Here is a 20980-nt window from a genome sequence, read left to right as displayed (position 1 = left end):
AACCTACTGCGAAGCCTCATACCGCAATATAAGGAACGTCAAATACTAAGAAAGGGCGGCCTATGAAAGAATTACTACTTTCAATAAGTACACTTAAACGGCTAATTGGGAATAGAAAAACTGTAAAAAGCCCTCTGAGAAAGCCCCCCTCTAACCTTTGATAGTAAGCTTTTCTGTAGTCTGCCTGTTGATGTATTTTCCGTTTGAACTGTGCACAACATGAAGAGACGGAACACTGGCGGCTTGTCACAATGCCCCCCGATGACATCACAATAGCGCTGCTGCCTAGAAAACAAGCTGCGCAGAAGAAGTTGTTCTTTGGGTGGGAGGGTGGGCTAGTGGAAGGAGGGGGCAATCTCTTTTTTTCCCGGGTGGTAGGGGGATGACAGGAGAAGGGAAGCGGGTGGTGAGAAAGGTACAGAGGGCAGGGTTTGGGGGCTGGGAAGGAAAGGGAAAAGATTAGGGTTTGGGGATGATGAAAGGGCTTTCTACGGGTAAGGATGGCAAAGGGTGGCAGTGACGGAAAGTCAGGCAACCTGTCCTGTCCGTCTTTTTGTATCGTGAATTGGAAAGACTGCAAGGGGGAGGGGAGTTGCTTGCGCCCTAAAGGAGGAGTTATTCAGATTCATTGCAGTGGGCGGCGGCTGCAAAACGCACCATTCTTCTTGTTTTGGCTCTGCAAAGCAGCCTTTTCAAGGGTTGGCTTGGGTGACAAAATGTCTTGTGTAGGCGTGGGTTTGTCTCCCTCTCGCTCTCTCTCCCTAAGATGTGTCCGGCATAGGCCAGGGTGCCACTCGAGGCCCAAACCAATTCTGGTTATCGCTTCTCGGCCTTTTGGCTAAGATCAAGTGTAGTATCTGTTCTTATCAGTTTAATATCTGATACGTCCCCTATCTGGGGACCATATATTAAATGGATTTTTAGAACAGGGAGATGGAAAAAGAGCTTGCTCTGTCCACTCCACGCATTGACCTGGTATTGCAGTACCTCCAGGAACGGTGCACCCCTTCTTAACCCAGTTTCCAAAAGCAGAACTCAATTCACCTGATTCATATTAGCCCGATTTAATGAATTGGAAGAAAGCATACGTCTTCATATGCACCTCAATTTGGCCCATTCACTTTTCACACTTCCTCCTTTTGTTTTTTATCTTTCACACTTTTGACTTTCTTTATTCATCCAAATAGCAAACTCATCACCACTCAACCTGACCAACTCGGCTATGTCCCCGTGCTGCAGTTCTCTGTCTTATCTAGATCATTTGCAATTGAATGGAATAGATCCCTTTTGGACAAAGTGGATTCACCTGCTGCTGCAGTGACCACAGGTGTGATAACATCTAGAATTGGCATCTGGTGCGATCTCTCCGCTTCCACTCCAAAGAAAGTTACCTGTTTATTCCTATCATGCATTGGTTTTTGGGGTTTTCTTTGAGTAATGATGATCTCTTTAGTAGTCTGTTGGCGCCCTCTCCTGGAGGAATAGTTTGCTTGCTCTTGGACATTCTAAAAGAGAGGTCATGATAGACATTGAGCTTCTGAGCTCAATTGGGGACAGTCATGGGTGATGAATGTTTGCAACCTACTGCGAAGCCTCATACCGCAATATAAGGAACGTCAAATACTAAGAAAGGGCGGCCTATGAAAGAATTACTACTTTCAATAAGTACACTTAAACGGCTAATTGGGAATAGAAAAACTGTAAAAAGCCCTCTGAGAAAGCCCCCCTCTAACCTTTGATAGTAAGCTTTTCTGTAGTCTGCCTGTTGATGTATTTTCCGTTTGAACTGTGCACAACATGAAGAGACGGAACACTGGCGGCTTGTCACAATGCCCCCCGATGACATCACAATAGCGCTGCTGCCTAGAAAACAAGCTGCGCAGAAGAAGTTGTTCTTTGGGTGGGAGGGTGGGCTAGTGGAAGGAGGGGGCAATCTCTTTTTTTCCCGGGTGGTAGGGGGATGACAGGAGAAGGGAAGCGGGTGGTGAGAAAGGTACAGAGGGCAGGGTTTGGGGGCTGGGAAGGAAAGGGAAAAGATTAGGGTTTGGGGATGATGAAAGGGCTTTCTACGGGTAAGGATGGCAAAGGGTGGCAGTGACGGAAAGTCAGGCAACCTGTCCTGTCCGTCTTTTTGTATCGTGAATTGGAAAGACTGCAAGGGGGAGGGGAGTTGCTTGCGCCCTAAAGGAGGAGTTATTCAGATTCATTGCAGTGGGCGGCGGCTGCAAAACGCACCATTCTTCTTGTTTTGGCTCTGCAAAGCAGCCTTTTCAAGGGTTGGCTTGGGTGACAAAATGTCTTGTGTAGGCGTGGGTTTGTCTCCCTCTCGCTCTCTCTCCCTAAGATGTGTCCGGCATAGGCCAGGGTGCCACTCGAGGCCCAAACCAATTCTGGTTATCGCTTCTCGGCCTTTTGGCTAAGATCAAGTGTAGTATCTGTTCTTATCAGTTTAATATCTGATACGTCCCCTATCTGGGGACCATATATTAAATGGATTTTTAGAACAGGGAGATGGAAAAAGAGCTTGCTCTGTCCACTCCACGCATTGACCTGGTATTGCAGTACCTCCAGGAACGGTGCACCCCTTCTTAACCCAGTTTCCAAAAGCAGAACTCAATTCACCTGATTCATATTAGCCCGATTTAATGAATTGGAAGAAAGCATACGTCTTCATATGCACCTCAATTTGGCCCATTCACTTTTCACACTTCCTCCTTTTGTTTTTTATCTTTCACACTTTTGACTTTCTTTATTCATCCAAATAGCAAACTCATCACCACTCAACCTGACCAACTCGGCTATGTCCCCGTGCTGCAGTTCTCTGTCTTATCTAGATCATTTGCAATTGAATGGAATAGATCCCTTTTGGACAAAGTGGATTCACCTGCTGCTGCAGTGACCACAGGTGTGATAACATCTAGAATTGGCATCTGGTGCGATCTCTCCGCTTCCACTCCAAAGAAAGTTACCTGTTTATTCCTATCATGCATTGGTTTTTGGGGTTTTCTTTGAGTAATGATGATCTCTTTAGTAGTCTGTTGGCGCCCTCTCCTGGAGGAATAGTTTGCTTGCTCTTGGACATTCTAAAAGAGAGGTCATGATAGACATTGAGCTTCTGAGCTCAATTGGGGACAGTCATGGGTGATGAATGTTTGCAACCTACTGCGAAGCCTCATACCGCAATATAAGGAACGTCAAATACTAAGAAAGGGCGGCCTATGAAAGAATTACTACTTTCAATAAGTACACTTAAACGGCTAATTGGGAATAGAAAAACTGTAAAAAGCCCTCTGAGAAAGCCCCCCTCTAACCTTTGATAGTAAGCTTTTCTGTAGTCTGCCTGTTGATGTATTTTCCGTTTGAACTGTGCACAACATGAAGAGACGGAACACTGGCGGCTTGTCACAATGCCCCCCGATGACATCACAATAGCGCTGCTGCCTAGAAAACAAGCTGCGCAGAAGAAGTTGTTCTTTGGGTGGGAGGGTGGGCTAGTGGAAGGAGGGGGCAATCTCTTTTTTTCCCGGGTGGTAGGGGGATGACAGGAGAAGGGAAGCGGGTGGTGAGAAAGGTACAGAGGGCAGGGTTTGGGGGCTGGGAAGGAAAGGGAAAAGATTAGGGTTTGGGGATGATGAAAGGGCTTTCTACGGGTAAGGATGGCAAAGGGTGGCAGTGACGGAAAGTCAGGCAACCTGTCCTGTCCGTCTTTTTGTATCGTGAATTGGAAAGACTGCAAGGGGGAGGGGAGTTGCTTGCGCCCTAAAGGAGGAGTTATTCAGATTCATTGCAGTGGGCGGCGGCTGCAAAACGCACCATTCTTCTTGTTTTGGCTCTGCAAAGCAGCCTTTTCAAGGGTTGGCTTGGGTGACAAAATGTCTTGTGTAGGCGTGGGTTTGTCTCCCTCTCGCTCTCTCTCCCTAAGATGTGTCCGGCATAGGCCAGGGTGCCACTCGAGGCCCAAACCAATTCTGGTTATCGCTTCTCGGCCTTTTGGCTAAGATCAAGTGTAGTATCTGTTCTTATCAGTTTAATATCTGATACGTCCCCTATCTGGGGACCATATATTAAATGGATTTTTAGAACAGGGAGATGGAAAAAGAGCTTGCTCTGTCCACTCCACGCATTGACCTGGTATTGCAGTACCTCCAGGAACGGTGCACCCCTTCTTAACCCAGTTTCCAAAAGCAGAACTCAATTCACCTGATTCATATTAGCCCGATTTAATGAATTGGAAGAAAGCATACGTCTTCATATGCACCTCAATTTGGCCCATTCACTTTTCACACTTCCTCCTTTTGTTTTTTATCTTTCACACTTTTGACTTTCTTTATTCATCCAAATAGCAAACTCATCACCACTCAACCTGACCAACTCGGCTATGTCCCCGTGCTGCAGTTCTCTGTCTTATCTAGATCATTTGCAATTGAATGGAATAGATCCCTTTTGGACAAAGTGGATTCACCTGCTGCTGCAGTGACCACAGGTGTGATAACATCTAGAATTGGCATCTGGTGCGATCTCTCCGCTTCCACTCCAAAGAAAGTTACCTGTTTATTCCTATCATGCATTGGTTTTTGGGGTTTTCTTTGAGTAATGATGATCTCTTTAGTAGTCTGTTGGCGCCCTCTCCTGGAGGAATAGTTTGCTTGCTCTTGGACATTCTAAAAGAGAGGTCATGATAGACATTGAGCTTCTGAGCTCAATTGGGGACAGTCATGGGTGATGAATGTTTGCAACCTACTGCGAAGCCTCATACCGCAATATAAGGAACGTCAAATACTAAGAAAGGGCGGCCTATGAAAGAATTACTACTTTCAATAAGTACACTTAAACGGCTAATTGGGAATAGAAAAACTGTAAAAAGCCCTCTGAGAAAGCCCCCCTCTAACCTTTGATAGTAAGCTTTTCTGTAGTCTGCCTGTTGATGTATTTTCCGTTTGAACTGTGCACAACATGAAGAGACGGAACACTGGCGGCTTGTCACAATGCCCCCCGATGACATCACAATAGCGCTGCTGCCTAGAAAACAAGCTGCGCAGAAGAAGTTGTTCTTTGGGTGGGAGGGTGGGCTAGTGGAAGGAGGGGGCAATCTCTTTTTTTCCCGGGTGGTAGGGGGATGACAGGAGAAGGGAAGCGGGTGGTGAGAAAGGTACAGAGGGCAGGGTTTGGGGGCTGGGAAGGAAAGGGAAAAGATTAGGGTTTGGGGATGATGAAAGGGCTTTCTACGGGTAAGGATGGCAAAGGGTGGCAGTGACGGAAAGTCAGGCAACCTGTCCTGTCCGTCTTTTTGTATCGTGAATTGGAAAGACTGCAAGGGGGAGGGGAGTTGCTTGCGCCCTAAAGGAGGAGTTATTCAGATTCATTGCAGTGGGCGGCGGCTGCAAAACGCACCATTCTTCTTGTTTTGGCTCTGCAAAGCAGCCTTTTCAAGGGTTGGCTTGGGTGACAAAATGTCTTGTGTAGGCGTGGGTTTGTCTCCCTCTCGCTCTCTCTCCCTAAGATGTGTCCGGCATAGGCCAGGGTGCCACTCGAGGCCCAAACCAATTCTGGTTATCGCTTCTCGGCCTTTTGGCTAAGATCAAGTGTAGTATCTGTTCTTATCAGTTTAATATCTGATACGTCCCCTATCTGGGGACCATATATTAAATGGATTTTTAGAACAGGGAGATGGAAAAAGAGCTTGCTCTGTCCACTCCACGCATTGACCTGGTATTGCAGTACCTCCAGGAACGGTGCACCCCTTCTTAACCCAGTTTCCAAAAGCAGAACTCAATTCACCTGATTCATATTAGCCCGATTTAATGAATTGGAAGAAAGCATACGTCTTCATATGCACCTCAATTTGGCCCATTCACTTTTCACACTTCCTCCTTTTGTTTTTTATCTTTCACACTTTTGACTTTCTTTATTCATCCAAATAGCAAACTCATCACCACTCAACCTGACCAACTCGGCTATGTCCCCGTGCTGCAGTTCTCTGTCTTATCTAGATCATTTGCAATTGAATGGAATAGATCCCTTTTGGACAAAGTGGATTCACCTGCTGCTGCAGTGACCACAGGTGTGATAACATCTAGAATTGGCATCTGGTGCGATCTCTCCGCTTCCACTCCAAAGAAAGTTACCTGTTTATTCCTATCATGCATTGGTTTTTGGGGTTTTCTTTGAGTAATGATGATCTCTTTAGTAGTCTGTTGGCGCCCTCTCCTGGAGGAATAGTTTGCTTGCTCTTGGACATTCTAAAAGAGAGGTCATGATAGACATTGAGCTTCTGAGCTCAATTGGGGACAGTCATGGGTGATGAATGTTTGCAACCTACTGCGAAGCCTCATACCGCAATATAAGGAACGTCAAATACTAAGAAAGGGCGGCCTATGAAAGAATTACTACTTTCAATAAGTACACTTAAACGGCTAATTGGGAATAGAAAAACTGTAAAAAGCCCTCTGAGAAAGCCCCCCTCTAACCTTTGATAGTAAGCTTTTCTGTAGTCTGCCTGTTGATGTATTTTCCGTTTGAACTGTGCACAACATGAAGAGACGGAACACTGGCGGCTTGTCACAATGCCCCCCGATGACATCACAATAGCGCTGCTGCCTAGAAAACAAGCTGCGCAGAAGAAGTTGTTCTTTGGGTGGGAGGGTGGGCTAGTGGAAGGAGGGGGCAATCTCTTTTTTTCCCGGGTGGTAGGGGGATGACAGGAGAAGGGAAGCGGGTGGTGAGAAAGGTACAGAGGGCAGGGTTTGGGGGCTGGGAAGGAAAGGGAAAAGATTAGGGTTTGGGGATGATGAAAGGGCTTTCTACGGGTAAGGATGGCAAAGGGTGGCAGTGACGGAAAGTCAGGCAACCTGTCCTGTCCGTCTTTTTGTATCGTGAATTGGAAAGACTGCAAGGGGGAGGGGAGTTGCTTGCGCCCTAAAGGAGGAGTTATTCAGATTCATTGCAGTGGGCGGCGGCTGCAAAACGCACCATTCTTCTTGTTTTGGCTCTGCAAAGCAGCCTTTTCAAGGGTTGGCTTGGGTGACAAAATGTCTTGTGTAGGCGTGGGTTTGTCTCCCTCTCGCTCTCTCTCCCTAAGATGTGTCCGGCATAGGCCAGGGTGCCACTCGAGGCCCAAACCAATTCTGGTTATCGCTTCTCGGCCTTTTGGCTAAGATCAAGTGTAGTATCTGTTCTTATCAGTTTAATATCTGATACGTCCCCTATCTGGGGACCATATATTAAATGGATTTTTAGAACAGGGAGATGGAAAAAGAGCTTGCTCTGTCCACTCCACGCATTGACCTGGTATTGCAGTACCTCCAGGAACGGTGCACCCCTTCTTAACCCAGTTTCCAAAAGCAGAACTCAATTCACCTGATTCATATTAGCCCGATTTAATGAATTGGAAGAAAGCATACGTCTTCATATGCACCTCAATTTGGCCCATTCACTTTTCACACTTCCTCCTTTTGTTTTTTATCTTTCACACTTTTGACTTTCTTTATTCATCCAAATAGCAAACTCATCACCACTCAACCTGACCAACTCGGCTATGTCCCCGTGCTGCAGTTCTCTGTCTTATCTAGATCATTTGCAATTGAATGGAATAGATCCCTTTTGGACAAAGTGGATTCACCTGCTGCTGCAGTGACCACAGGTGTGATAACATCTAGAATTGGCATCTGGTGCGATCTCTCCGCTTCCACTCCAAAGAAAGTTACCTGTTTATTCCTATCATGCATTGGTTTTTGGGGTTTTCTTTGAGTAATGATGATCTCTTTAGTAGTCTGTTGGCGCCCTCTCCTGGAGGAATAGTTTGCTTGCTCTTGGACATTCTAAAAGAGAGGTCATGATAGACATTGAGCTTCTGAGCTCAATTGGGGACAGTCATGGGTGATGAATGTTTGCAACCTACTGCGAAGCCTCATACCGCAATATAAGGAACGTCAAATACTAAGAAAGGGCGGCCTATGAAAGAATTACTACTTTCAATAAGTACACTTAAACGGCTAATTGGGAATAGAAAAACTGTAAAAAGCCCTCTGAGAAAGCCCCCCTCTAACCTTTGATAGTAAGCTTTTCTGTAGTCTGCCTGTTGATGTATTTTCCGTTTGAACTGTGCACAACATGAAGAGACGGAACACTGGCGGCTTGTCACAATGCCCCCCGATGACATCACAATAGCGCTGCTGCCTAGAAAACAAGCTGCGCAGAAGAAGTTGTTCTTTGGGTGGGAGGGTGGGCTAGTGGAAGGAGGGGGCAATCTCTTTTTTTCCCGGGTGGTAGGGGGATGACAGGAGAAGGGAAGCGGGTGGTGAGAAAGGTACAGAGGGCAGGGTTTGGGGGCTGGGAAGGAAAGGGAAAAGATTAGGGTTTGGGGATGATGAAAGGGCTTTCTACGGGTAAGGATGGCAAAGGGTGGCAGTGACGGAAAGTCAGGCAACCTGTCCTGTCCGTCTTTTTGTATCGTGAATTGGAAAGACTGCAAGGGGGAGGGGAGTTGCTTGCGCCCTAAAGGAGGAGTTATTCAGATTCATTGCAGTGGGCGGCGGCTGCAAAACGCACCATTCTTCTTGTTTTGGCTCTGCAAAGCAGCCTTTTCAAGGGTTGGCTTGGGTGACAAAATGTCTTGTGTAGGCGTGGGTTTGTCTCCCTCTCGCTCTCTCTCCCTAAGATGTGTCCGGCATAGGCCAGGGTGCCACTCGAGGCCCAAACCAATTCTGGTTATCGCTTCTCGGCCTTTTGGCTAAGATCAAGTGTAGTATCTGTTCTTATCAGTTTAATATCTGATACGTCCCCTATCTGGGGACCATATATTAAATGGATTTTTAGAACAGGGAGATGGAAAAAGAGCTTGCTCTGTCCACTCCACGCATTGACCTGGTATTGCAGTACCTCCAGGAACGGTGCACCCCTTCTTAACCCAGTTTCCAAAAGCAGAACTCAATTCACCTGATTCATATTAGCCCGATTTAATGAATTGGAAGAAAGCATACGTCTTCATATGCACCTCAATTTGGCCCATTCACTTTTCACACTTCCTCCTTTTGTTTTTTATCTTTCACACTTTTGACTTTCTTTATTCATCCAAATAGCAAACTCATCACCACTCAACCTGACCAACTCGGCTATGTCCCCGTGCTGCAGTTCTCTGTCTTATCTAGATCATTTGCAATTGAATGGAATAGATCCCTTTTGGACAAAGTGGATTCACCTGCTGCTGCAGTGACCACAGGTGTGATAACATCTAGAATTGGCATCTGGTGCGATCTCTCCGCTTCCACTCCAAAGAAAGTTACCTGTTTATTCCTATCATGCATTGGTTTTTGGGGTTTTCTTTGAGTAATGATGATCTCTTTAGTAGTCTGTTGGCGCCCTCTCCTGGAGGAATAGTTTGCTTGCTCTTGGACATTCTAAAAGAGAGGTCATGATAGACATTGAGCTTCTGAGCTCAATTGGGGACAGTCATGGGTGATGAATGTTTGCAACCTACTGCGAAGCCTCATACCGCAATATAAGGAACGTCAAATACTAAGAAAGGGCGGCCTATGAAAGAATTACTACTTTCAATAAGTACACTTAAACGGCTAATTGGGAATAGAAAAACTGTAAAAAGCCCTCTGAGAAAGCCCCCCTCTAACCTTTGATAGTAAGCTTTTCTGTAGTCTGCCTGTTGATGTATTTTCCGTTTGAACTGTGCACAACATGAAGAGACGGAACACTGGCGGCTTGTCACAATGCCCCCCGATGACATCACAATAGCGCTGCTGCCTAGAAAACAAGCTGCGCAGAAGAAGTTGTTCTTTGGGTGGGAGGGTGGGCTAGTGGAAGGAGGGGGCAATCTCTTTTTTTCCCGGGTGGTAGGGGGATGACAGGAGAAGGGAAGCGGGTGGTGAGAAAGGTACAGAGGGCAGGGTTTGGGGGCTGGGAAGGAAAGGGAAAAGATTAGGGTTTGGGGATGATGAAAGGGCTTTCTACGGGTAAGGATGGCAAAGGGTGGCAGTGACGGAAAGTCAGGCAACCTGTCCTGTCCGTCTTTTTGTATCGTGAATTGGAAAGACTGCAAGGGGGAGGGGAGTTGCTTGCGCCCTAAAGGAGGAGTTATTCAGATTCATTGCAGTGGGCGGCGGCTGCAAAACGCACCATTCTTCTTGTTTTGGCTCTGCAAAGCAGCCTTTTCAAGGGTTGGCTTGGGTGACAAAATGTCTTGTGTAGGCGTGGGTTTGTCTCCCTCTCGCTCTCTCTCCCTAAGATGTGTCCGGCATAGGCCAGGGTGCCACTCGAGGCCCAAACCAATTCTGGTTATCGCTTCTCGGCCTTTTGGCTAAGATCAAGTGTAGTATCTGTTCTTATCAGTTTAATATCTGATACGTCCCCTATCTGGGGACCATATATTAAATGGATTTTTAGAACAGGGAGATGGAAAAAGAGCTTGCTCTGTCCACTCCACGCATTGACCTGGTATTGCAGTACCTCCAGGAACGGTGCACCCCTTCTTAACCCAGTTTCCAAAAGCAGAACTCAATTCACCTGATTCATATTAGCCCGATTTAATGAATTGGAAGAAAGCATACGTCTTCATATGCACCTCAATTTGGCCCATTCACTTTTCACACTTCCTCCTTTTGTTTTTTATCTTTCACACTTTTGACTTTCTTTATTCATCCAAATAGCAAACTCATCACCACTCAACCTGACCAACTCGGCTATGTCCCCGTGCTGCAGTTCTCTGTCTTATCTAGATCATTTGCAATTGAATGGAATAGATCCCTTTTGGACAAAGTGGATTCACCTGCTGCTGCAGTGACCACAGGTGTGATAACATCTAGAATTGGCATCTGGTGCGATCTCTCCGCTTCCACTCCAAAGAAAGTTACCTGTTTATTCCTATCATGCATTGGTTTTTGGGGTTTTCTTTGAGTAATGATGATCTCTTTAGTAGTCTGTTGGCGCCCTCTCCTGGAGGAATAGTTTGCTTGCTCTTGGACATTCTAAAAGAGAGGTCATGATAGACATTGAGCTTCTGAGCTCAATTGGGGACAGTCATGGGTGATGAATGTTTGCAACCTACTGCGAAGCCTCATACCGCAATATAAGGAACGTCAAATACTAAGAAAGGGCGGCCTATGAAAGAATTACTACTTTCAATAAGTACACTTAAACGGCTAATTGGGAATAGAAAAACTGTAAAAAGCCCTCTGAGAAAGCCCCCCTCTAACCTTTGATAGTAAGCTTTTCTGTAGTCTGCCTGTTGATGTATTTTCCGTTTGAACTGTGCACAACATGAAGAGACGGAACACTGGCGGCTTGTCACAATGCCCCCCGATGACATCACAATAGCGCTGCTGCCTAGAAAACAAGCTGCGCAGAAGAAGTTGTTCTTTGGGTGGGAGGGTGGGCTAGTGGAAGGAGGGGGCAATCTCTTTTTTTCCCGGGTGGTAGGGGGATGACAGGAGAAGGGAAGCGGGTGGTGAGAAAGGTACAGAGGGCAGGGTTTGGGGGCTGGGAAGGAAAGGGAAAAGATTAGGGTTTGGGGATGATGAAAGGGCTTTCTACGGGTAAGGATGGCAAAGGGTGGCAGTGACGGAAAGTCAGGCAACCTGTCCTGTCCGTCTTTTTGTATCGTGAATTGGAAAGACTGCAAGGGGGAGGGGAGTTGCTTGCGCCCTAAAGGAGGAGTTATTCAGATTCATTGCAGTGGGCGGCGGCTGCAAAACGCACCATTCTTCTTGTTTTGGCTCTGCAAAGCAGCCTTTTCAAGGGTTGGCTTGGGTGACAAAATGTCTTGTGTAGGCGTGGGTTTGTCTCCCTCTCGCTCTCTCTCCCTAAGATGTGTCCGGCATAGGCCAGGGTGCCACTCGAGGCCCAAACCAATTCTGGTTATCGCTTCTCGGCCTTTTGGCTAAGATCAAGTGTAGTATCTGTTCTTATCAGTTTAATATCTGATACGTCCCCTATCTGGGGACCATATATTAAATGGATTTTTAGAACAGGGAGATGGAAAAAGAGCTTGCTCTGTCCACTCCACGCATTGACCTGGTATTGCAGTACCTCCAGGAACGGTGCACCCCTTCTTAACCCAGTTTCCAAAAGCAGAACTCAATTCACCTGATTCATATTAGCCCGATTTAATGAATTGGAAGAAAGCATACGTCTTCATATGCACCTCAATTTGGCCCATTCACTTTTCACACTTCCTCCTTTTGTTTTTTATCTTTCACACTTTTGACTTTCTTTATTCATCCAAATAGCAAACTCATCACCACTCAACCTGACCAACTCGGCTATGTCCCCGTGCTGCAGTTCTCTGTCTTATCTAGATCATTTGCAATTGAATGGAATAGATCCCTTTTGGACAAAGTGGATTCACCTGCTGCTGCAGTGACCACAGGTGTGATAACATCTAGAATTGGCATCTGGTGCGATCTCTCCGCTTCCACTCCAAAGAAAGTTACCTGTTTATTCCTATCATGCATTGGTTTTTGGGGTTTTCTTTGAGTAATGATGATCTCTTTAGTAGTCTGTTGGCGCCCTCTCCTGGAGGAATAGTTTGCTTGCTCTTGGACATTCTAAAAGAGAGGTCATGATAGACATTGAGCTTCTGAGCTCAATTGGGGACAGTCATGGGTGATGAATGTTTGCAACCTACTGCGAAGCCTCATACCGCAATATAAGGAACGTCAAATACTAAGAAAGGGCGGCCTATGAAAGAATTACTACTTTCAATAAGTACACTTAAACGGCTAATTGGGAATAGAAAAACTGTAAAAAGCCCTCTGAGAAAGCCCCCCTCTAACCTTTGATAGTAAGCTTTTCTGTAGTCTGCCTGTTGATGTATTTTCCGTTTGAACTGTGCACAACATGAAGAGACGGAACACTGGCGGCTTGTCACAATGCCCCCCGATGACATCACAATAGCGCTGCTGCCTAGAAAACAAGCTGCGCAGAAGAAGTTGTTCTTTGGGTGGGAGGGTGGGCTAGTGGAAGGAGGGGGCAATCTCTTTTTTTCCCGGGTGGTAGGGGGATGACAGGAGAAGGGAAGCGGGTGGTGAGAAAGGTACAGAGGGCAGGGTTTGGGGGCTGGGAAGGAAAGGGAAAAGATTAGGGTTTGGGGATGATGAAAGGGCTTTCTACGGGTAAGGATGGCAAAGGGTGGCAGTGACGGAAAGTCAGGCAACCTGTCCTGTCCGTCTTTTTGTATCGTGAATTGGAAAGACTGCAAGGGGGAGGGGAGTTGCTTGCGCCCTAAAGGAGGAGTTATTCAGATTCATTGCAGTGGGCGGCGGCTGCAAAACGCACCATTCTTCTTGTTTTGGCTCTGCAAAGCAGCCTTTTCAAGGGTTGGCTTGGGTGACAAAATGTCTTGTGTAGGCGTGGGTTTGTCTCCCTCTCGCTCTCTCTCCCTAAGATGTGTCCGGCATAGGCCAGGGTGCCACTCGAGGCCCAAACCAATTCTGGTTATCGCTTCTCGGCCTTTTGGCTAAGATCAAGTGTAGTATCTGTTCTTATCAGTTTAATATCTGATACGTCCCCTATCTGGGGACCATATATTAAATGGATTTTTAGAACAGGGAGATGGAAAAAGAGCTTGCTCTGTCCACTCCACGCATTGACCTGGTATTGCAGTACCTCCAGGAACGGTGCACCCCTTCTTAACCCAGTTTCCAAAAGCAGAACTCAATTCACCTGATTCATATTAGCCCGATTTAATGAATTGGAAGAAAGCATACGTCTTCATATGCACCTCAATTTGGCCCATTCACTTTTCACACTTCCTCCTTTTGTTTTTTATCTTTCACACTTTTGACTTTCTTTATTCATCCAAATAGCAAACTCATCACCACTCAACCTGACCAACTCGGCTATGTCCCCGTGCTGCAGTTCTCTGTCTTATCTAGATCATTTGCAATTGAATGGAATAGATCCCTTTTGGACAAAGTGGATTCACCTGCTGCTGCAGTGACCACAGGTGTGATAACATCTAGAATTGGCATCTGGTGCGATCTCTCCGCTTCCACTCCAAAGAAAGTTACCTGTTTATTCCTATCATGCATTGGTTTTTGGGGTTTTCTTTGAGTAATGATGATCTCTTTAGTAGTCTGTTGGCGCCCTCTCCTGGAGGAATAGTTTGCTTGCTCTTGGACATTCTAAAAGAGAGGTCATGATAGACATTGAGCTTCTGAGCTCAATTGGGGACAGTCATGGGTGATGAATGTTTGCAACCTACTGCGAAGCCTCATACCGCAATATAAGGAACGTCAAATACTAAGAAAGGGCGGCCTATGAAAGAATTACTACTTTCAATAAGTACACTTAAACGGCTAATTGGGAATAGAAAAACTGTAAAAAGCCCTCTGAGAAAGCCCCCCTCTAACCTTTGATAGTAAGCTTTTCTGTAGTCTGCCTGTTGATGTATTTTCCGTTTGAACTGTGCACAACATGAAGAGACGGAACACTGGCGGCTTGTCACAATGCCCCCCGATGACATCACAATAGCGCTGCTGCCTAGAAAACAAGCTGCGCAGAAGAAGTTGTTCTTTGGGTGGGAGGGTGGGCTAGTGGAAGGAGGGGGCAATCTCTTTTTTTCCCGGGTGGTAGGGGGATGACAGGAGAAGGGAAGCGGGTGGTGAGAAAGGTACAGAGGGCAGGGTTTGGGGGCTGGGAAGGAAAGGGAAAAGATTAGGGTTTGGGGATGATGAAAGGGCTTTCTACGGGTAAGGATGGCAAAGGGTGGCAGTGACGGAAAGTCAGGCAACCTGTCCTGTCCGTCTTTTTGTATCGTGAATTGGAAAGACTGCAAGGGGGAGGGGAGTTGCTTGCGCCCTAAAGGAGGAGTTATTCAGATTCATTGCAGTGGGCGGCGGCTGCAAAACGCACCATTCTTCTTGTTTTGGCTCTGCAAAGCAGCCTTTTCAAGGGTTGGCTTGGGTGACAAAATGTCTTGTGTAGGCGTGGGTTTGTCTCCCTCTCGCTCTCTCTCCCTAAGATGTGTCCGGCATAGGCCAGGGTGCCACTCGAGGCCCAAACCAATTCTGGTTATCGCTTCTCGGCCTTTTGGCTAAGATCAAGTGTAGTATCTGTTCTTATCAGTTTAATATCTGATACGTCCCCTATCTGGGGACCATATATTAAATGGATTTTTAGAACAGGGAGATGGAAAAAGAGCTTGCTCTGTCCACTCCACGCATTGACCTGGTATTGCAGTACCTCCAGGAACGGTGCACCCCTTCTTAACCCAGTTTCCAAAAGCAGAACTCAATTCACCTGATTCATATTAGCCCGATTTAATGAATTGGAAGAAAGCATACGTCTTCATATGCACCTCAATTTGGCCCATTCACTTTTCACACTTCCTCCTTTTGTTTTTTATCTTTCACACTTTTGACTTTCTTTATTCATCCAAATAGCAAACTCATCACCACTCAACCTGACCAACTCGGCTATGTCCCCGTGCTGCAGTTCTCTGTCTTATCTAGATCATTTGCAATTGAATGGAATAGATCCCTTTTGGACAAAGTGGATTCACCTGCTGCTGCAGTGACCACAGGTGTGATAACATCTAGAATTGGCATCTGGTGCGATCTCTCCGCTTCCACTCCAAAGAAAGTTACCTGTTTATTCCTATCATGCATTGGTTTTTGGGGTTTTCTTTGAGTAATGATGATCTCTTTAGTAGTCTGTTGGCGCCCTCTCCTGGAGGAATAGTTTGCTTGCTCTTGGACATTCTAAAAGAGAGGTCATGATAGACATTGAGCTTCTGAGCTCAATTGGGGACAGTCATGGGTGATGAATGTTTGCAACCTACTGCGAAGCCTCATACCGCAATATAAGGAACGTCAAATACTAAGAAAGGGCGGCCTATGAAAGAATTACTACTTTCAATAAGTACACTTAAACGGCTAATTGGGAATAGAAAAACTGTAAAAAGCCCTCTGAGAAAGCCCCCCTCTAACCTTTGATAGTAAGCTTTTCTGTAGTCTGCCTGTTGATGTATTTTCCGTTTGAACTGTGCACAACATGAAGAGACGGAACACTGGCGGCTTGTCACAATGCCCCCCGATGACATCACAATAGCGCTGCTGCCTAGAAAACAAGCTGCGCAGAAGAAGTTGTTCTTTGGGTGGGAGGGTGGGCTAGTGGAAGGAGGGGGCAATCTCTTTTTTTCCCGGGTGGTAGGGGGATGACAGGAGAAGGGAAGCGGGTGGTGAGAAAGGTACAGAGGGCAGGGTTTGGGGGCTGGGAAGGAAAGGGAAAAGATTAGGGTTTGGGGATGATGAAAGGGCTTTCTACGGGTAAGGATGGCAAAGGGTGGCAGTGACGGAAAGTCAGGCAACCTGTCCTGTCCGTCTTTTTGTATCGTGAATTGGAAAGACTGCAAGGGGGAGGGGAGTTGCTTGCGCCCTAAAGGAGGAGTTATTCAGATTCATTGCAGTGGGCGGCGGCTGCAAAACGCACCATTCTTCTTGTTTTGGCTCTGCAAAGCAGCCTTTTCAAGGGTTGGCTTGGGTGACAAAATGTCTTGTGTAGGCGTGGGTTTGTCTCCCTCTCGCTCTCTCTCCCTAAGATGTGTCCGGCATAGGCCAGGGTGCCACTCGAGGCCCAAACCAATTCTGGTTATCGCTTCTCGGCCTTTTGGCTAAGATCAAGTGTAGTATCTGTTCTTATCAGTTTAATATCTGATACGTCCCCTATCTGGGGACCATATATTAAATGGATTTTTAGAACAGGGAGATGGAAAAAGAGCTTGCTCTGTCCACTCCACGCATTGACCTGGTATTGCAGTACCTCCAGGAACGGTGCACCCCTTCTTAACCCAGTTTCCAAAAGCAGAACTCAATTCACCTGATTCATATTAGCCCGATTTAATGAATTGGAAGAAAGCATACGTCTTCATATGCACCTCAATTTGGCCCATTCACTTTTCACACTTCCTCCTTTTGTTTTTTATCTTTCACACTTTTGACTTTCTTTATTCATCCAAATAGCAAACTCATCACCACTCAACCTGACCAACTCGGCTATGTCCCCGTGCTGCAGTTCTCTGTCTTATCTAGATCATTTGCAATTGAATGGAATAGATCCCTTTTGGACAAAGTGGATTCACCTGCTGCTGCAGTGACCACAGGTGTGATAACATCTAGAATTGGCATCTGGTGCGATCTCTCCGCTTCCACTCCAAAGAAAGTTACCTGTTTATTCCTATCATGCATTGGTTTTTGGGGTTTTCTTTGAGTAATGATGATCTCTTTAGTAGTCTGTTGGCGCCCTCTCCTGGAGGAATAGTTTGCTTGCTCTTGGACATTCTAAAAGAGAGGTCATGATAGACATTGAGCTTCTGAGCTCAATTGGGGACAGTCATGGGTGATGAATGTTTGCAACCTACTGCGAAGCCTCATACCGCAATATAAGGAACGTCAAATACTAAGAAAGGGCGGCCTATGAAAGAATTACTACTTTCAATAAGTACACTTAAACGGCTAATTGGGAATAGAAAAACTGTAAAAAGCCCTCTGAGAAAGCCCCCCTCTAACCTTTGATAGTAAGCTTTTCTGTAGTCTGCCTGTTGATGTATTTTCCGTTTGAACTGTGCACAACATGAAGAGACGGAACACTGGCGGCTTGTCACAATGCCCCCCGATGACATCACAATAGCGCTGCTGCCTAGAAAACAAGCTGCGCAGAAGAAGTTGTTCTTTGGGTGGGAGGGTGGGCTAGTGGAAGGAGGGGGCAATCTCTTTTTTTCCCGGGTGGTAGGGGGATGACAGGAGAAGGGAAGCGGGTGGTGAGAAAGGTACAGAGGGCAGGGTTTGGGGGCTGGGAAGGAAAGGGAAAAGATTAGGGTTTGGGGATGATGAAAGGGCTTTCTACGGGTAAGGATGGCAAAGGGTGGCAGTGACGGAAAGTCAGGCAACCTGTCCTGTCCGTCTTTTTGTATCGTGAATTGGAAAGACTGCAAGGGGGAGGGGAGTTGCTTGCGCCCTAAAGGAGGAGTTATTCAGATTCATTGCAGTGGGCGGCGGCTGCAAAACGCACCATTCTTCTTGTTTTGGCTCTGCAAAGCAGCCTTTTCAAGGGTTGGCTTGGGTGACAAAATGTCTTGTGTAGGCGTGGGTTTGTCTCCCTCTCGCTCTCTCTCCCTAAGATGTGTCCGGCATAGGCCAGGGTGCCACTCGAGGCCCAAACCAATTCTGGTTATCGCTTCTCGGCCTTTTGGCTAAGATCAAGTGTAGTATCGTTCGAAAAGGTGGTTTAAGGCTCCGGCCACCTTAGTACAATGATGCAATGCACACTGGAAGGTTGCACTTGTTAGTACTTTGGGAGGATAGTATATCCATCTAGAGGAAACCATGGCCCTACCAGGATTGAGGCTATTAGACTGAGTAAGTGTGGGGGTTATGGTGCAATGTGCCCCAGGAATGGACACCCTGGAGGGAGTCTGAACTTCCTAGGTTGGGACCCTGGTAAGCCTCAGACTCTGTCGCACGCCGCGCCTTGCCTATTCATACTTTCCAAGCATATTGCCCTATCCTGGCCTTCTGGCTAAGAAGGGAAATTTTTATAATCCCGGTCGGAGGTCCGGTCAGCTTTGGGCTGAGAAACCAACACCCGGTTGGAGGTCCGGGTCAGCTTTGGCTGAGAAACCAACACCCGGTTGGAGGTCCGGTTAGCCTTGGGCTGAGAAACCAACACCCGGTTGGAGGTCCGGTCAGCCTTGGGCTGAGAAACCAACACCCGGTTGGAGGTCCGGTCAGCCTTGGGCTGAGAAACCAACACCGGTTGACGGTCCGGGCAGTCTCGGCTGCGAAACCAACGACTAGTAGCTCCCTACTCCACTTGGGTAAGATGCCTCGGTGGACGCTGGGAGCAACAACAAGGCTCAACCAGGCTTCGGCTTGGGGGAGCACCGAAGATCCCTGACCCTCGCTGTGGCCTTCTGGCTCGGAGGGACGGGGTTGATTTTTGGGGATCCTCTTCTCACGGAGGGGTCCACACGAATCCTAGCCTTTGCACTGTTTTTGGTGTGACTTCGGTCATGCATTTTTGCGGTGCTTTGGAAAGCTTCATTAAATCAAAATCTGTTCTTATCAGTTTAATATCTGATACGTCCCCTATCTGGGGACCATATATTAAATGGATTTTTAGAACAGGGAGATGGAAAAAGAGCTTGCTCTGTCCACTCCACGCATTGACCTGGTATTGCAGTACCTCCAGGAACGGTGCACCCCTTCTTAACCCAGTTTCCAAAAGCAGAACTCAATTCACCTGATTCATATTAGCCCGATTTAATGAATTGGAAGAAAGCATACGTCTTCATATGCACCTCAATTTGGCCCATTCACTTTTCACACTTCCTCCTTTTGTTTTTTATCTTTCACACTTTTGACTTTCTTTATTCATCCAAATAGCAAACTCATCACCACTCAACCTGACCAACTCGGCTATGTCCCCGTGCTGCAGTTCTCTGTCTTATCTAGATCATTTGCAATTGAATGGAATAGATCCCTTTTGGACAAAGTGGATTCACCTGCTGCTGCAGTGACCACAGGTGTGATAACATCTAGAATTGGCATCTGGTGCGATCTCTCCGCTTCCACTCCAAAGAAAGTTACCTGTTTATTCCTATCATGCATTGGTTTTTGGGGTTTTCTTTGAGTAATGATGATCTCTTTAGTAGTCTGTTGGCGCCCTCTCCTGGAGGAATAGTTTGCTTGCTCTTGGACATTCTAAAAGAGAGGTCATGATAGACATTGAGCTTCTGAGCTCAATTGGGGACAGTCATGGGTGATGAATGTTTGCAACCTACTGCGAAGCCTCATACCGCAATATAAGGAACGTCAAATACTAAGAAAGGGCGGCCTATGAAAGAATTACTACTTTCAATAAGTACACTTAAACGGCTAATTGGGAATAGAAAAACTGTAAAAAGCCCTCTGAGAAAGCCCCCCTCTAACCTTTGATAGTAAGCTTTTCTGTAGTCTGCCTGTTGATGTATTTTCCGTTTGAACTGTGCACAACATGAAGAGACGGAACACTGGCGGCTTGTCACAATGCCCCCCGATGACATCACAATAGCGCTGCTGCCTAGAAAACAAGCTGCGCAGAAGAAGTTGTTCTTTGGGTGGGAGGGTGGGCTAGTGGAAGGAGGGGGCAATCTCTTTTTTTCCCGGGTGGTAGGGGGATGACAGGAGAAGGGAAGCGGGTGGTGAGAAAGGTACAGAGGGCAGGGTTTGGGGGCTGGGAAGGAAAGGGAAAAGATTAGGGTTTGGGGATGATGAAAGGGCTTTCTACGGGTAAGGATGGCAAAGGGTGGCAGTGACGGAAAGTCAGGCAACCTGTCCTGTCCGTCTTTTTGTATCGTGAATTGGAAAGACTGCAAGGGGGAGGGGAGTTGCTTGCGCCCTAAAGGAGGAGTTATTCAGATTCATTGCAGTGGGCGGCGGCTGCAAAACGCACCATTCTTCTTGTTTTGGCTCTGCAAAGCAGCCTTTTCAAGGGTTGGCTTGGGTGACAAAATGTCTTGTGTAGGCGTGGGTTTGTCTCCCTCTCGCTCTCTCTCCCTAAGATGTGTCCGGCATAGGCCAGGGTGCCACTCGAGGCCCAAACCAATTCTGGTTATCGCTTCTCGGCCTTTTGGCTAAGATCAAGTGTAGTATCTGTTCTTATCAGTTTAATATCTGATACGTCCCCTATCTGGGGACCATATATTAAATGGATTTTTAGAACAGGGAGATGGAAAAAGAGCTTGCTCTGTCCACTCCACGCATTGACCTGGTATTGCAGTACCTCCAGGAACGGTGCACCCCTTCTTAACCCAGTTTCCAAAAGCAGAACTCAATTCACCTGATTCATATTAGCCCGATTTAATGAATTGGAAGAAAGCATACGTCTTCATATGCACCTCAATTTGGCCCATTCACTTTTCACACTTCCTCCTTTTGTTTTTTATCTTTCACACTTTTGACTTTCTTTATTCATCCAAATAGCAAACTCATCACCA

At 46.7% G+C, this 20980-nt stretch overlaps 13 non-coding genes and 1 pseudogene across 13 annotated transcripts; all 14 read left to right on the top strand.

Moving 5' to 3' along the window:
- Positions 1-818: 818 nt before the first annotated feature.
- Positions 819-1009, top strand: LOC142270505 (U2 spliceosomal RNA). The gene has a single exon (XR_012735789.1). It is a non-coding gene; the product is annotated as a U2 spliceosomal RNA (small nuclear RNA).
- A 1387-nt stretch (positions 1010-2396) lies between these two features.
- LOC142270504 (U2 spliceosomal RNA) lies at positions 2397-2587 on the top strand. The gene has a single exon (XR_012735788.1). It is a non-coding gene; the product is annotated as a U2 spliceosomal RNA (small nuclear RNA).
- A 1387-nt stretch (positions 2588-3974) lies between these two features.
- LOC142270503 (U2 spliceosomal RNA) lies at positions 3975-4165 on the top strand. The gene has a single exon (XR_012735787.1). It is a non-coding gene; the product is annotated as a U2 spliceosomal RNA (small nuclear RNA).
- Positions 4166-5552: 1387 nt separating this feature from the next.
- On the top strand, positions 5553-5743 carry LOC142270501 (U2 spliceosomal RNA). The gene has a single exon (XR_012735786.1). It is a non-coding gene; the product is annotated as a U2 spliceosomal RNA (small nuclear RNA).
- Positions 5744-7130: 1387 nt separating this feature from the next.
- On the top strand, positions 7131-7321 carry LOC142270500 (U2 spliceosomal RNA). The gene has a single exon (XR_012735785.1). It is a non-coding gene; the product is annotated as a U2 spliceosomal RNA (small nuclear RNA).
- A 1387-nt stretch (positions 7322-8708) lies between these two features.
- On the top strand, positions 8709-8899 carry LOC142270499 (U2 spliceosomal RNA). Its single transcript, XR_012735784.1, has one exon. It is a non-coding gene; the product is annotated as a U2 spliceosomal RNA (small nuclear RNA).
- Positions 8900-10286: 1387 nt separating this feature from the next.
- LOC142270498 (U2 spliceosomal RNA) lies at positions 10287-10477 on the top strand. Its single transcript, XR_012735783.1, has one exon. It is a non-coding gene; the product is annotated as a U2 spliceosomal RNA (small nuclear RNA).
- Positions 10478-11864: 1387 nt separating this feature from the next.
- Positions 11865-12055, top strand: LOC142270497 (U2 spliceosomal RNA). The gene has a single exon (XR_012735782.1). It is a non-coding gene; the product is annotated as a U2 spliceosomal RNA (small nuclear RNA).
- Positions 12056-13442: 1387 nt separating this feature from the next.
- Positions 13443-13633, top strand: LOC142270496 (U2 spliceosomal RNA). Its single transcript, XR_012735781.1, has one exon. It is a non-coding gene; the product is annotated as a U2 spliceosomal RNA (small nuclear RNA).
- A 1387-nt stretch (positions 13634-15020) lies between these two features.
- LOC142270495 (U2 spliceosomal RNA) lies at positions 15021-15211 on the top strand. The gene has a single exon (XR_012735780.1). It is a non-coding gene; the product is annotated as a U2 spliceosomal RNA (small nuclear RNA).
- A 1387-nt stretch (positions 15212-16598) lies between these two features.
- LOC142270493 (U2 spliceosomal RNA) lies at positions 16599-16789 on the top strand. Its single transcript, XR_012735778.1, has one exon. It is a non-coding gene; the product is annotated as a U2 spliceosomal RNA (small nuclear RNA).
- Positions 16790-18176: 1387 nt separating this feature from the next.
- Positions 18177-18318, top strand: LOC142270456 (U2 spliceosomal RNA; annotated as a pseudogene).
- A 697-nt stretch (positions 18319-19015) lies between these two features.
- Positions 19016-19210, top strand: LOC142270509 (U2 spliceosomal RNA). The gene has a single exon (XR_012735791.1). It is a non-coding gene; the product is annotated as a U2 spliceosomal RNA (small nuclear RNA).
- Positions 19211-20597: 1387 nt separating this feature from the next.
- Positions 20598-20788, top strand: LOC142270492 (U2 spliceosomal RNA). The gene has a single exon (XR_012735777.1). It is a non-coding gene; the product is annotated as a U2 spliceosomal RNA (small nuclear RNA).
- Positions 20789-20980: the final 192 nt, after the last annotated feature.

Source organism: Anomaloglossus baeobatrachus, unplaced genomic scaffold (assembly GCF_048569485.1).
Source record: "Anomaloglossus baeobatrachus isolate aAnoBae1 unplaced genomic scaffold, aAnoBae1.hap1 Scaffold_3278, whole genome shotgun sequence".
Taxonomy (NCBI): domain Eukaryota; kingdom Metazoa; phylum Chordata; class Amphibia; order Anura; family Aromobatidae; genus Anomaloglossus; species Anomaloglossus baeobatrachus.
The sequence above is the reverse complement of the archived record's forward strand: the minus strand, read 5'-3'. Positions and strand labels throughout refer to the sequence as shown.